Raw genomic sequence first — 12,210 nt, 5'->3', positions numbered from 1 at the left:
CTCATGATTCAGAAGGACTCGATCCAGAAGTTCTCCTGTGTATACTGTCGTGTATCGACAAGGCGGTACAAGATGGCTCTTTAGAAATCTCCTCTTTATTTGGAGCGGGACTTCTTAAGAAGAGGACAGTCTTCAGTGCTTTTTTGACTAAAGCGGTCTCCCACTCTCAAAGAGCAGCACTGTTGTACTCTCCCTTATCGGACTTTTTGTTTCCTTCTCAGTTAGTGAAAGACATTTCCCGATCATTAACTGAGAAGGCGACTCGAAGACCTTCTTACCCAGTCATCAAGGAAGAAGAGACCTGCGACTGCGGTGGAAAAGAAAGGACCGAGTACGTCGGTTCAGCCCTTTCGAGGAGGCCCTACCTCCAGAGCATCCTCAAGAAGGAAGGCTCCGGAGAAGAGAGGTAGGTCTGCCTTCCGTCCCTTTAAAAAGGGTAAATGATGCTATGCTTCTCTCCTCCAAACACCAGTAGGTGCCAGGGTCTTAGAATTTGCGGAAGCCTGGGCACGTATAGGCACGGACGCCTCATCTTTGTCCATGATAAGGAAAGGATACCTTATACCTTTCCACGACAGTCCTCCCCTAATGTCAACTCCGCGGGAACTGTCAGCCAAATACAGGGATCCTGTACTGAGGGAAACTCTTCGACTAATGGTGGATCAGATGTGGGACAAGAGAGCGATAGAACTAGTACTGGATCAAAACTCCCCGGGGTTTTACAATCGCCTTTTTCTGGTTGCAAAGGCCTCGGGGGGCTGGACGTCAGCTCTCTGAACAAATTTGTTCAGAAGGAGAAGTTCTCCATGGAGACTTTGGCCTCAGTCCTTTCAGCTTTACGCCAAGGAGATTGGATGGTGTCTCTGGATCTCCAGGACGCCTATTTCCACATACCGATTCACCCTTCGTCGAAGAAGTACCTCCGTTATATGGCGGAGGGAAGGATATTTCAGTTCAGGGCCTTGTGTTTCGGCCTGTCCACATCTCCTCAGGTCTTCACAAGCCTGATGAAGAATGTGGCAAGGTTTCTTCACCTAAAAGGGGTGAATATCTCTCTGTATCTGGACGACTGGCTCATCAGGGCCAGATCAGAGAGACAGTGTTTGGAGGACCTTATTCTGACCATGAACTTGATTAAGTCGTTGGGATTACTCGTGAACCTCGAGAAGTCGCAGCTGACCCCCAGACAGAACCTAGTCTATCTGGGTATTCAGATGGATTCTCGGGGTTTTCGAGTATTTCCTTCGCAAGAAAGACTCGCGAGAGGCTTGGAGTAAGTCTCTCTCTTCTTAAGAAAAGAATGGACGTCGGCGAGGGAATGGTTAAGCCTTCTGGGAACCCTTTCCTCGCTCGAACAGTTCTTTCCTCTAGGAAGACTTCATATTTGTCCACTTCAATTCTTTCTCAAGAGGTCTTGGAGTTGGAAGACAGGAAATCTAGCAGACGCCTTTCCCATTCCAGTGGAGATGAAGCCGCACTTGGAATGGTGGTTACCCCCATTGAAGGAGAACAAGGGAATCTCCCTGAAGGTTCAGAACCCAAACCTAGTGTTATACTCCGACGCGTCGGAGAAAGGTTGGGGAGCAACTTTAGGCCCGAGAGAGGTGTCAGGCATCTGGGAAGCAGCGCAGGTGTCCTGGCACATAAACTGCAAGGAGCTCTTTGCCGTACATCTGGTTCTAAAGAGACTAGAACCTTTGGTATCGAACCAAGTTGTTCAAGTAAATATGGACAATACCACAGCGTTGGCCTACATTCGGAAACAAGGAGGGACCCACTCCTTGTTCCTTTACGAACTGGCAAGAGACCTACTGCTTTGGACTTCCTAGAGGAATATCTCCCTGATTACGAGATTTATTTAGAGAGTAAGAAACGTAAGGGCGGACAGGCTCAGCAGGAGGAACCAGGTCCTTCACACAGAGTGGACCCTCCACTCAGAAGTGTGTCAGAGTCTCTGGTCTCTTTGGGGGACTCCCCATGTGGATCTCTTCGCCACATTCTTTTCCAAAAGACTGGAGGTATTTTGTTCGGTGGTAGAAGATCCCAGAGCTCTGATGGTAGACGCCTGCCTACTAGACTGGTCTCACGTAGACGTCTACGCTTTTCCTCCGTTCAAGATCCTGGGACTAGTTCTGAAGAAATTTGTGGCTTCAGAAGGAACACAGATGACCCTGATAGCCCCGTTTTGGCCAGCACAAGACTGGTTCACAGAGGTGGTGGAGTGGACAGTAGATTTTCCCAGATCCCTCCCAAGAAGGACGGATCTTCTCAAACAACCACACTTCCAGAGGTATCATCAAAACCTCCCCGCTCTCGCTCTGACTGCCTTTCGACTATCGAAAGACTTGTCAGAGCGAGAGGGTTTTCTCGCAAAGTTGCAAGCGCGATTGCGAGAGCCCGCAGAGCTTCCACGAGACGAGTATATCAGTCTTAGAAGGTGGTGTAAGTCTAAGAAGTTGTCCTCCTCCACTACCTCTGTGACGGAAATCGCTGATTTCTTATTATTCTTGAGGGAAGATTCGCATCTATCGGTACCCACAATAAAGGGTTACAGAAGTATGCTTTCGGCAGTCTTCAGGAATAGAGGACTAGATCTAACAGAGAATAAGGATCTCCATGATCTCATAAGATCCTTTGAGACTACGAAGTCGTCGGGGCCAGTTCCTCCTAGCTGGAACCTTGATGTAGTTTTAAAATTCCTTTCCTCTGATATGTTCGAACCTCCTCATCTGGCATCTTTTCGAGACCTGACTAGAAAATGTTTGTTCCTATTAGCTTTAGCCACAGCAAAAAGAGTTAGTGAACTGCATGCTCTAGAGGATAAAGTAGGATTTAAAGGGGACTCGGCCATTTGCTTGTTTAAAGCTTTATTTCTGGCTAAAAACGAGAATCCCTCGAATCCCTGGCCTAGGACCTTCGAGGTTAAAGGTTTATCGAGTCTCGTCGGGAGAGAGGCAGAAAGATCTCTGTGTCCGGTAAGAGCTGTGAAATTCTATCTTCAGAGAAAACAACAGATGGGGGGCTCGACACAAGGTCTTTGGTGCGCGGTAAAGGACCCCACAAGACTGATGTCCAAGAATGCTCTAGCGTTCTTTGTTAGAAGCGTCATTACAGATGCGCATAAGATCTGTCCTGACAACGCTTTTCGACTTCTAAAGGTGAAAGCTCATGAAGTGAGAGCAGTAGCGACATCTCTCTCGTTTCATAAAAATATGTCGCTGAAGAACATCTTGGAAGCGACATTTTGGAGATGCATCTCACTACTTGAGAGATGTTCGTGTGACCTATGAGAATTGTTTTTCTATAGGTCCTTTCGTGTCAGCGGATACGATACTGGGTACAGGAGCTAACACCAATCTTTAATTTATACAGTGGTCCCCCCAGTATTCGCCGGGTATGCGTACCAGACCCCCCCCGCGAATAGTTAGAATCCGCGAATGTTTGTAACCCCCTCCAAAAATACTCAGAAAACTTAGCTATCCTTAACATGCAAACACCAAAGTAGCTAAAAGGACCATCCTTCATCAAATATACATAAAACATCCTATTATGGTTCATATTAATCTTTGAAATATTATTAATACTGTTTTAAAGTAAATCTTACATTTTATGGTTATACATAAATACGTACATACGTATTATGTACGTACTGCATGACTTAGTTACGTATGTGAAAATAATTCAGTCCCCCCATAAGTATTCAGTCATGCACGTTTTCTTTCATACTGTTACTATTTGAGACATCCATTTTCTTTTTACAAGGGAAACAAATGTATGTGAAATCAGAAGCGATAGAGAGAAAGAACATAATTTGTATGAAACACTTAAACAATTGTTTTACGCTAGTACAACATATGTAAACCGGGTACTCACCAGTGATGAATGTTGATTAAAGATGATGATGATGAATTAGCCGTGCAGTCCGATGAATGACGATGAAGATATGACTGCACCGCTAAGCAGAGGAGTTACATATCCTCTGAGGGCGCCTCTTCACCTTCAGGAGGCGCTTCGGGAGGCGGTGACTCAGGCGATTTGTGAGGCACTTCTTCAGGCGATTCAAGAGGCACTACTTCAGGCGATTTGGGAGGCTTTGGAGGGTCTTTCTTCGTTCGTGTGATGAACATTGTGATTGGCAACTGCTGCCGTTGCTTCTTCATGGTGGTGAGAGCTTGATTATAGGGCTCCAGTGCTGTGTCTAGAATATTAGAAAACTTCAAGGAGCGCTCCATGTAAGGATCCCATGTTGCGACAAACTCCTGGAGGTCGTTTACCATTTTTTTAACTTGGGACAGGCGTTCCAAAGTCAGGCCCTCCTCCTCCTCCTCCTGATCCTCTCCTGAACCTGGAGTGTCTTCTTCCTCGCTGGCGGACTTCGTCAGCTCTTCCAAGTCCTGGTCGGTAAGGGGGTCAGAGTGGGCATCAATGAGGGTGCCGACTTCTTCCTCGGTGATATCGTCAAAGCCCTCACCACCAAGAATTTTGCCAACTGGACTGCCTTATTAATGGCTGAATGCTGGATTTCCTGGGGAGAAAAGCCTGTATAATTATGGACACAGTCTGGCCACAACTTACTCAGCAGGCATTCAGTGTCTCCTTCTTCATGTCCTTCAACGACCGGTCAATGACAGACAGACACGTGGCAATCGTGAATTTACGCCAATAATCTTTCAGCGTAAATTCACTGTCACGGTCCATTGCATCAACAAGGTGCTGGAGGGAGTTCCCGGTGTAGAGTGCCTTGAAGGCACGGATGACGCCCTGATCCATAGGCTGGAGGAGAGAGGTGGTGTTGGGAGGAAGGAACTCAAGCTGGACTCCTTTGGAATAAAGATCGAGAGGGTGGCCACCAGCGTTGTCCATTATCAGCAAGACCTTGAAGTTGATGTCCAAATCGGCCAGGTATTGCCTAACTTGAGGAATGAAACTCTGGTGAAACCAGTACTCCGTCAGGACTTTGGTGATCCAGGCCTTGGGATTATGCATCCAGAAGACGGGCAGTAACGCCTTGTTCTTGTTCTTGAGTGCCCTGGGATTTGCAGCCTTGTAAATGAGGCCTGGTTTCAGCATGAAACCAGGCCTCAGCATGAAACCAGCCGCATTCCCGCACATCAGGAGGGTCACCCTGTCCTTTTGTGCCTTGAATCCGGAGGCTTTAGCTTCATCCTTCATAAGGTACGTCCGGGACGGCATTTTCTTCCAGAACAGGCCAGTTTCGTCCATATTGAACACCTGTTCTGGGCGATATCCTTTCTCCTGGATTATTTTCAGGAAGGCCTGCGGATATTTTGCGGCTGCCTCTTTGTCTGCAGATGCAGCTTCCCCATGTAGGAAACAGACTTTAGATGGAACCTTTTCTGGAACCGGTGGAACCATCCTTTGCTAGCCTGAAATCCTTGGGGAGCTGAGGACGGTCCCGGTTGTGGTTCTTCTTCTTCGTCTTCCTCTTCAGGAGCTGGTTCTCCAAAGCCCAAGAATTCCAACGTCCCTTCTTCATCGCCTTCCAGTGCCTCCACATCTTCGGCTTCGGCTTCCTCTTCCTCACCACCTTGTGAAGCAGTAGGAGTTGATAGCTGCTGGTAGATCTGTCGTGCTTTTTGGTGTATGATGTTGGAGTCAAGGGGCACGTTCTTCTTCCTGCAGTCCTTTATCCAGAACGCGAGTGCAGATTCCATTTTCACAGTGGTTTTGTCTCTCACTGTGGACACAGCCTTTGCGGTGCCATAGAATGTCATACTAACACTTTTTCTTATTTCATTTTCTTTTTTCTTTATATATCTAACTGTGCTCTCGTTCACTTTGAAATGGCGGCCGACTGCAGCGTACTATTTTCCCTCCTTCAACATATCGAGAAGTTTCACCATCTCGTCAAGCTCATTACGGTCTTCTTTCTTTTAACTTCTTGGCCAGAAGCCTTAGAAGGAGCAGGGGGCTTTTTAGGGGCCATTTTCGGTACGATGCACACAGATATTTGCTGATACGCACAAGAGCTTTGCTTTAACGTTCGCGTATACCCGTAAGTTTCTGCGCAGTGAGGCTGCTGGGTACTAGATGCGCGATACCCACAATTCCATCTCCGCGAAATGGGGCTAGGGTTCAACCAATCAACATCAAGTGTACAACCAATGAGCGACAAGGAAAAATGAATGCTGCTCCTGGATTGGCTGCTGTGCAGACAACAGCCAATAGCGTTTTAAATATCATTTCGTTTGGGTACTGCTCAAAGAAGGCGTCACGGCATCATAAGATTTGTTTATCTGCGGAAAGTTGGCTTGGGTAGAGCATCTTTTAAGAAAACCCGACTTTGTTACCGACATTTTGCTGTGTTTACATGAAAGTATTACAGAACTGTAATATTTGAAAATTAATAAAGCTTTTTTCATCATAAAAATTTATTTTGTCACGAAAATATACTCATTATGTACGTACGAAAAATACACGTACATGTACGTACTGCGTGCCGCAGACAGAAAAATACGTACCCTGCTACAAATATGTATATAATCATTGTCTTACGTACTTTAGATATGGTCTGCATACTTTTATTATCATCCTAAAACAATTTATGTACGTACGTACATACATATCATAATTAGAAATCATCTTAAAAAATTTCATAAAATGTACTGCCCGCACAATGCGTACCCAATGTGACCCAATGCGTATTTATGTAAGTTCAATGGCCAGTGTTGCTAAACTACAGCATTTCACGCTAGATCTGGAGTTTTCAGATTTAATCTAGCACCATTGTTTTCCAATTTGCGCAGTCGCGCAATCCTAGAGATTTTTATGATTATCTAACGTGAAATTTGGCGTGTTGATCAAAGGTAATGAACAAATTATTATAATATATTAACACAGTGGTGCTTAAAAATCTGCCCTGACGCCAATTTTACAAAAACAACAACTGTCACGTGTGTGACACACCTTTGAATGTCTTTGAGACAAACCCTAAGGCTATAATTATAAGATTAGTATAGGGGTTGTTTTTCATTTCCAGGTACTGCTTAAATCTCCTTCCTACATCCGCCCTGCCCTTGATCTCTCTCTCTTTTCTACATCTTACAGTTATCCAAGCGAGAGTTTTTTTTTATGGGATAACATAGGCCCTCCAATTGCTTTTTCATCTGGAAAATATTTATTTTGTATACAATTTCCTTTCTCGGCTGTGAAGTTGATGTCTATCCGTGGCTGTGAGATGACCAGGAATGACATGTAAGTCAGTGTCAAAGTAACTCTACACTTCAGTCAGACCAAAACTTTGTTGCCATATCGTATTCAAGCAATACATATTCTGTTATTGTTTCCTATCTATCATTTTGTGTGTGTGTGTGTGTGTGAGAGAGAGAGAGAGAGAGAGAGAGAGAGAGAGAGAGAGAGAGAGAGAGAGAGATGGCTGTACGTATACGATTGTTTATTTTCTCAGTTGCCAAACTCACTCTGTTATGCTTTATTTCATATTATGTTGCTCACCAATTTATACCTACGATATTTTTATTCAATTCATTACATCAAGATATATAAGGAATGTCTAATAAACAGAATAACCATATCATTATGAAATGTCCTTGAACGAATAGTAAACACATAAAAATTCGCATCCGCAAATAGCCGGGGATGACCGCGAATAATTATGTATATGTTCCACAGAGAAACCCGCGAATGGGCGAGTCCTTCCGCGAATAATTTCTAGATAGGTTCCAAAGAAAAATCCGCGAATCAGTGAGTCCGCGAATCCGGAGAACGCGAATACGGGCGGTCCACTGTACTTACAGTCTATTAGATATGTTCTAGACTTTCTGCTGACAAAGTGCAGACGTCGCACTGGCGGCCAGTCACTATTGTTCAGTAAGGAACTTTTGTGATATCTTATTAGATTAGTATCATTTTTTTTGGAAATTATGTGTGTGTGCGTAATGTGTTTTTGAGTTATGGTTGTTGTGAAGAGTTTGGGGATAACTCAGAACAATTTTTAATACTAACACGGTGGTTAGGATCAGATGGTCGGGATTGGTTGTGTGCTCCTTCATAAGGTGTATTGTCATATAAGTGGATCAGCACCCATTGACAAAGTCCTTTCAGGCTCTGCCGAGTAAGCAGATAAGACCCCATTGGCAGACCCACAAGAACTCTTGGCCATAGATCATATATCTCGCTAAAGTTTCTTGAGGTGATGCAGACTCCTGGGCAGCACCCACGAAGTCTACCACCTATCAGGTAGGAACCAAGGTTTATTTATACCTACAACATATGTTGTTTACCTGTCTATTCCAGAAGTAGCTGTCTCTTACCCTCCACCGAAGGGTGCCAATCAGCTATGTATATATCTGACAGGTAAGTTGATTGTATGAAAATGATATTGTTATGATACAATAAAGTTTCATACATACTTACCTGGCAGATATATACGATTAATGGCCCACCCAGCCTCCCCACAGGAGACAGGAGGAAGAGAGAAAATATGATAGAAAACGGGAATGGTTCCTAGTCCTGCCGCCCAGGGCAGGCTGGTAGATCACCTGACCTACCTGTAGCGAGTGGCGCGAAATTTGAATTTCTGTCGGGGACGACGGAGTCTTAGCTATGTATATATCTGCCAGGTAAATATGTATGAAACTTTATTGTATCATAACAATATCATTTCCAGATACCCATCCATCAGTCCTCCAGGAAGTACCTTCATCTTATCCTCAAGGGGACGGTCTTCCAATTCAGGGCACTTTGTTTCAGGTATCTCAACAACTTTCTAGTCCTGGCGAGTAAGCTCTCGCAGTTGCCACAGAACAGGGATCGATTTCTCATCTTTGTCACGATCTTGGGATCATGATAAATTTCGAGAAGTCAGATCTTGTTCCCAAGCAGAGGATAAAGTATCTGGGCATGCTGATCGATACTGCAGTAGCACAAGTCTTTCCCGCAGACTTGAGGATCAGTAAGTTCAAGAAGGCAGCTCAACTATTTCTGTCTTTGCAGAAACAGCCAGCTCAGCTTTGGCAAGTCATGAGTAGTTAGTCCCTCTCAGGCATCTTCACCTGCTGTCTCTTCAGTGGAAACTAAAGGAATGTTGGTTACAGGCTCGGGATTCTCAATCCTTCCCCATCCCTCTAACAGAAGAGGTGAGGAAAGATTTAGCCTGATGGCTGGACGACAGGGACCTCTTAATATGAGTGGAGTTGCACACTCCCCCTCCGGACATGCTTCTGTTCTCAGATGCATCGACTGAAGGTTGGGGCGCACACCTGGAGGAGTTGCTGACTGCAGAAGTGTGGGATCGATGCGGCAAGCACCTTCACATCAACATTCTGGAACTCAAGGTGGCCTTCCTAGCCCTCCAAGAGTATTGGGATTGAGTGATGGGACACTCTGTGTTGATGAGCAACAACACCATGGTAGTGGCATATGTCAGTAAACGGGGGGGCCTAGAGTCTCCTGTTGCATCAGTTGACAGTGCAGGTGCACGAGTGGCCCATGGCACACTTGGTAAGGCTGTCGGCCAAGTACATTCCGGGTAAGAGGAATGTAGTGGTAGACAAACTCAGTTGCCAAAATCAGGTGGTAGGGACAGAATGGTCCCTCCACTCAGACGTGACAGAAAGGTTGTTCGACCAGTGGAGGTGTCCAGTGGTAGACCTGTTCGCCACCCGGCACAACAGAAATCTTCTGGTTTTCCTCTCCGTAGTGCTGGACAGTCTCCATGTTTACTCCTTTCCCCCTTTCTGCCTGATTTGCAAGGTGATCAGCAGGGTGCTGATCACCAAGAATCTTTGAACGGTGTTCAAAAGTCTGTTTCTTTACATAGTAATGTACTTTAATATATAATTGTGGACTATTTTATAACAGATTGTAGTTCCTCGTTGGACAAGTGGTTTTTGCGCTCAGCTGCCAATCCGGTGGTCCGAAGATTGATTCTCGGCTTGGCCAACGCGAATCAGAGGAATTTATTTCTGGTGATAGAAATTCATTTCTTGATATAGTGTGGTTCGGATCCGACAATAAGCTGTTGGTCCCATTGCTAGGTGACCAATTGGTTCCTAGCCACGTAAAAATATCTTAATCCTTCGGGCCAGCCCTAGGAGAGCTGTTATTCAGCTCAGTGGTCTAGGAAAACTAAGATATACTCAACTTATAATAGATTGTTCTTCACGAGACTGTGAATTTCTTAACATATAAGGTTCTTGTTTGCTATTCATAAGAGGCTACACTTGCCTCCCTCTTATGAATTGGTCCAGAGGTTTGGCTTTTGGTCACTCAGTTCCCATACTCTGACCAGTTGGACAGAGGCCAGGTTCCCCTCGCTCTTATGACCAGGATGGGAACTGTGGTTGGGCAAACACCATTCTGTTCACATGACTATCAGATTCCTCCATCCAATCAGTGAGTCTTCCTTAGGTAAAGGACCAAAGGTTTGTATAACGTGTAGGAACAAACCACAATTTTTAAAAGTAAATTGTATTTTTCCTAATTATACAAACCTGAGGTCCTTTACATTTATGCTCACCTCATGCCACCCCTCAATCTGTTCCTGAGCCTGAAGCAAAGTGGAATGTTTACGCCTGGTTGGCTGGACTCCCAACTATTGGACAAGCAGTTAGTTCCTAATTACCGTGTTATTCTTCTACAACCAATTCCAGCCTACACTGAAAGTAATTCCTTATGTAAAGGACCTCAGGTTTGTAGTTGTACAGCTAGGAAAAATACAATTTATTTTAAAAAATTTTGATTTCAAGTAAGGAAAATCTTAAAACCACCTATGAATATAAAAAGCAAATCACCTAGTTAGTTTTAAAATAACTGTTTGCTGTGCTTAGCAAAGGTAAGTGATCTGCTCCAAGCAAAGTACTACAAGTGATTGTGACTGTGATTCACAAAATTGTGGATGATCCTTTTAATTACCCAGCTTAAATGGTTATAAAAAGGACTACAGTTCCTAACGACAGTCGACCCTTTTTAAACTTGACCCCATTGATGCAGATACTATCAGATAAGATGGACACCGAAGAGGGTTATCTGGTTTAAAATACGTAGTGTTCGTCCCGATTTAAGATAGTTACTGTTCCTCTGCTTATTGTGTACTGTTTTCTTTCTTATTTACCAAAGGTAAATAGAAAATTTCTCATTTATAATTTTTTTTCTATATACATAGTACTATGCAGTTCTGTATTTATATTGTACAAAACTAAAATGCTTTTAACTTGTAAATGATTTAACTTGTGCACTGGATGTCAGGCAATAGTACCACATGCTATTGTCTGGAAGGGTAGGAAGTATGGTAGCCAATCACCAAGCATTAATAGTTTTAACTATCTGCTGCCTGACTGGTAGGTACAGTGCAATGCTTTGTATGTTTTTAGGAAAGAAAGACCTGACAAAGGTAAACTTGACGAAGACAAAAGCCAAGTTACTGAACAATACTTACGTTAACATGGCAAATGACATGAGAGAGAGAGAGAGAGCTCCCTCTGTGCAGCTTTAATTTAATTCTATTCTCAAGAGAATAAAAAAAAAGAATGAATTTTGTTTTGAAGATATGTCAATGACCTTTAGTAAATATCTTTTAAAGCAAAAAAAAAAAAAAAACATTTGCTGAAAAATCTCTGAACTAACACTTTTGCACTCAAAGTAAAAGAGAAGAAATTCATTCCATGCATGTAATCAGTAGAATGCACACACTATTAAAAACTATGTGTTGTATTCAAAACCCATGCTCTTATGTCATTGTTAGCTTCATGTTATCGAAACTTTCCTTCTCAGACAGAATACACCTAAAATCTGATTGGCTGGCTGGTTGCCATGGTGATCTGTTAGCCAGTGACAGCCCTCTACCGTTCTATTTACTATAGACATATTTTGATCACAAATTGTGTATATGGCATTAAATTTGAACTTATCCATGATCATGATTATTTGACTGTGATGGCAAAAATGACAATAATTTGCGTTATATAATTATTTCTTCATAGAAACAAGAATTTAATAGTAATTTTAACTTTAATATAGTGGTATGAAAAATCCAACACAGTCTGTCGTAATAATCTGTCATAACTTGTGAATCCTGTGACAAGGACCTTCCTGCAAGCAGATGACGATGATATTGACAATAAAGATCAACCCTCTCCAGGATCAATATGATATACATAGTCTTACTTATTGTTAAAATTCACAAGTTGAATTACAATGCAAAACATATGGCCTTAATTGTCCTACTATTTT

At 43.4% G+C, this 12,210-nt stretch overlaps 1 protein-coding gene across 3 annotated transcripts in view; it reads left to right on the top strand.

The window, feature by feature from the left end:
• LOC135220610 (TM2 domain-containing protein almondex-like) overlaps positions 1 to 12,210 on the top strand; it is a 245,560-nt gene that overhangs the window by 157,837 nt on the left and 75,513 nt on the right. The gene's annotated exons all lie outside the window — the stretch shown is intronic.

This window comes from Macrobrachium nipponense, chromosome 2, assembly GCF_015104395.2.
Source record: "Macrobrachium nipponense isolate FS-2020 chromosome 2, ASM1510439v2, whole genome shotgun sequence".
Lineage (NCBI taxonomy): Eukaryota > Metazoa > Arthropoda > Malacostraca > Decapoda > Palaemonidae > Macrobrachium > Macrobrachium nipponense.
Note: the sequence above shows the minus strand (reverse complement) of the source record. Positions and strands in the feature narration are given on the sequence as shown.